Source organism: Austrofundulus limnaeus, unplaced genomic scaffold (genome assembly GCF_001266775.1).
Source record: "Austrofundulus limnaeus strain Quisiro unplaced genomic scaffold, Austrofundulus_limnaeus-1.0 Scaffold214, whole genome shotgun sequence".
Taxonomy (NCBI): domain Eukaryota; kingdom Metazoa; phylum Chordata; class Actinopteri; order Cyprinodontiformes; family Rivulidae; genus Austrofundulus; species Austrofundulus limnaeus.
Window position 1 is genome coordinate 47885 of NW_013952616.1, and position 4153 is coordinate 52037.

Here is a 4153-nt window from a genome sequence, read left to right on the forward strand (position 1 = left end):
AATATAGTGTGTAATTTGTGGGGGGATTTTTACTTACTTTACAAATTACTGACATGGCTGCTTCACATGGGATTAACAACACAGACAATCTTTGCAATTATTACAAACAGCATGGTCCCTAGTTAAAACTAATCCTGTCAGAATAAGGCTTAAGAAAGGCTTGTTTTCTGAAACTGTGAAAATGAACTGTGGGTCATACACATAAACTGGTTTGTGTTTAATATGAAGCATGACTCTGATGACTCATAGCACAATTACTGGTTTAGGTGAAGTGTTTGAGTGAGGCTAAAACTTTTCTTTCAACATTATGTAACACATGCAGCACATTGTTTTATTAAAATACACAATGGCAAGTTGCCAAATCCACTCAAAATGTATTCAACTAGGAGTATTTAACAAAAAAAATACGTCTGAGTTTATGATTGTAACTGGTCATGAATCTAAAGCCAGTCTTACAATAAGTTTTCATATGAATGTAAACATATTCAAAGTGTGGAAAAACAACTTTTATGTACCAGTCAATATTGTAGTAGTGCTGTAAAAATCTTCGGTGTCACGATTAATTAAAGAAGACAATCAAAACCTTTTCTGGGTGTTTGATTTGATTTGATTTATTTATTTAACAGGAAAAGATTACTAAAAATCAAGCCTGACTCAGCATAATTGCTGTTTTACAGCAGGTTCCTGTTCTGCAGCACATAAAACACTCAGAATTACAGCATCACAATCACATCATTATTATTACACCATAGACACAAAGACAAACAAGCATAACACAGTATATGCTTGTATGATACAATGATTTGTGAAAAAAGGATGACAGTAAAGGTCAGCAATGATCGCTTTTTCAGAAAATCAAATCCATCAGTGATTCCAGGGATATTTTGCTAACAGACAGAAAACTGTTTGTGTTAAGCAAAGATGTGCAATGAATAAGACATAACATGTATTGGGACTGATTCTAAAAAAAAAAAAACATATAAAAAGTTTAGCTCAATATCAGTAAAATCAAGTTCATTTAAGAAATGTTTGTGTTTAAACTGGCTGTGGTGGCCATCTTGAATTGGATTGCTCCAAAAATTGTAGATGTACATCCAATAATGACTTTTTGTAAAATTTAATTCAAATCCAAGAGATATTTTGCTAACAGAGACAAAAACACTGTTTTTGTCTTTCAGCAGCTGACACTGAAGTCTCAGGGAACCATCAGAAGTCATGTTTCCCTGAAATGATCCCACAACTAATACAAGCTGTTTACCAGCAGGTTTCTCTGGAGTTCATCCCTCAGACTGCTGCTCTAAACTGCAGCCGTATTTGACTGTTGCTCATAAAAGTCAGATTGTTTGAAGTTTAAAAACAGACACATTTTGATACAAGAAGAGAGTGGAGGAAAGAAGGCCTCAGTGAAGAAGATGAAACATTCTTTACAAACTACGACTTCTCTGCCCCCTTCTGGTAAAGAATTGTTTTATCTGAAAACACTGGAGTCCTTTAAAACCCAGTTACAGCTTTTCATGCTTATTTTGTGTCATTTGTGACAGAAATGCTTTAAAATCATGATTTTATACATTTGAATAAGATACTTTTAGTTAACTGACATTTAGAGTCATTTTATGTCTCTTTTGTCTTTTATTCAATTGACTTTCTTTAATTACATTTCATTATGTTCCTGTGGTGGTTTAACTAATAATGAATTAACATAACATATAATTCAAACCTGTTACTCCACTTTTTTGATGGCTGTTGACCACAAAAGGTTAATTTGAAATGATTAAATAAAACATAAACTTTTCTTTAAAAAAATGAAGTTCTTGGTAAAATAAAAAACAAACAAAAAAATAAAATAACAAATATAAAATAAAAGCCGTGGTCTTGGATTGTTTCTTAAAATGAACAGGTTGATTGATTATGGTATTTTATCAGTTATAGGGCTCATAAAAACACATTACCTTCAAACATTCAATTACACTTTATTAAAAGTGAAAGTTGTTATAATCTCAAGGGGATAGACATGTTTTTAAGACCTAAAGTTAGAACTAGTTTAAAGGAACGGAGTACTTCAGTCCAAGGAATTAAATTATGGAATAATCTGGAAGATGGCATTAAAATGCCAGATCAGTATGCATGTTTAAGATAATGACAAAGGTTAATTTGCTGGAGAAATATGCACATGTATGAATTGTTGTTCAAGGAATTAAACTTTTATTATTTTTTTCTTTTTCTTTTTTCTTTTCTTTTTGTAATCTGCAGATAATTTTTGAGAAAAAAGGGCAGATATAATAAGAAATGTTTCTTCTGCTGCTGCCTTTCATTTAAATTGTGATTTATATTTTTGTTGCTTGTTGTTGAATTTACGTTGTTTTTAAAGAAATGAATGAAATGAATTAACAGTTTTTAAAACATCAATGTACAAAAAAGAAAGCATTCTTTTGTTTTGTACTTTTTGGAGCTGATGGTTTTATATTGAATTTCTGTATTTTGAATTAAATTTTGTTACTTTGTTATTTGAAAAAAAGGGCCAGATATAAGAATTTCTTTTCTTTTTTCTACTCCCTTTCATTTTACTTAGGATTTGTATTTTGTTGTTTATTGAATTTGTTTTGTTTTTAGATGAAATGAATACACTTATATAAAAAAAGACATATTTGAACATTTCTGTGTTTCTTTGTTGTTTTATCCATTCTTGTGACTGAATTGTGAAGCACTTTGGTCAACTTCTGTTGTTTTATGTGTTATGTAAATTTGACCTTTTGGTTTTGCTGATTCATAGTTTGTCCTTTCTGTGAGCTCACAGCACTTTGTCTCTTTTTAGGTATGGATATATTTTCATCTGAATGAAGACAGACCTGCGAACACATTTGCAAAACATTGTAACAAACAAATGCAACAATTCAGACACAACGACTGAATTATTGAGTTCAGCATTACTTAAAAAAAGATTCAGTTTATACACTAAAGTCATCTCAGGACACCGTCCAACAAAAACAAGTCAATTCAGGTCAGATTTAAGACCTGTTGAAGTCAATTCAATTAAATGATTATACCATAGTATCACACAGACATCACACTGTGAAATGCTAATTAATACGACGTTATCTTACAAAGCCAGCAGGTTCTGTTGACTCTTCCCTTCCTTCGTAAACTTTTTTTTGACTGTAAATGCAAACTAGCCAACATGTTGTGCATTCAGTATAGTTTTTCACAGTCTTTGCTGGCAAAAGAAGATTTGTTGTGTAGCAAGAAAACATTAAAAGCTGGTTAAACCTCAGTTGGCTTCATTCTGCACCAAAGAAGCACTTACATTATTGGTAGAAATAATTTCAACAAACATGTAGAGGAGAGAGACTAAAGACAGCAGCAAGTGAAGAAATGTGGCCAGTTTGTCCTTCAGCAGAGCTAAGGAATAACTCAGGAAACTCCCTTTAACTATAGGATTTATCGAAAAGGAAAGTCTTAATTCTAAACATAAAGTGACAATATCAAGGTTTTAAAATTTTCTCTTTCACATTTAAATCCTTCAGTTCAGGTCTACATAAAATATAATGGCTGTGCTCAACTTCACAAGCCCCTCTTTCACCCCTTTTCTGAGGTGGGTCTCAGATCAACTCGTTTTAAGGATGTCTCTTTGAACACTTCACACTCGTCCCACTCCAGCTCAAAGAGCAGTCCACTGTAGCTCGATAGAGGGGTTCAGCAGAGCAGAAACTTTTTATTTACAAATTCGTTAAAATATGTCAACAAGGGAAGACTTGTCCGTCCAGCCTTACATGTTGGAGCCAGAGTCTGACCCAGAGCCAGAGATTGTAGTTGGTAAATCCRGACCGTGTTTAGAAGTTCTGAAGAAATTTATTGGGGTTTGTTTATATACTGATTTAATTACATTACACATGGTATAGTATTAGGAGAACTGTAATAATTGTTAAATGTTACTATTTTGCTTAAATTGATTTTACATCGGGTAAAATAAGTATTGAACACGTCACCATTTTTCTCAGTAAATATATTACTAGAGGTGCTAATGACATGAATTTTCACCAGATGTCGATAACAACCCAAGTGGTCCATACATACAAAGAAATCAAACCATAAATGTCCAGAAATGAAGTTATTTGTAATAATGTGGAATGGCACAGGGAAAAAGTATTGAACACAT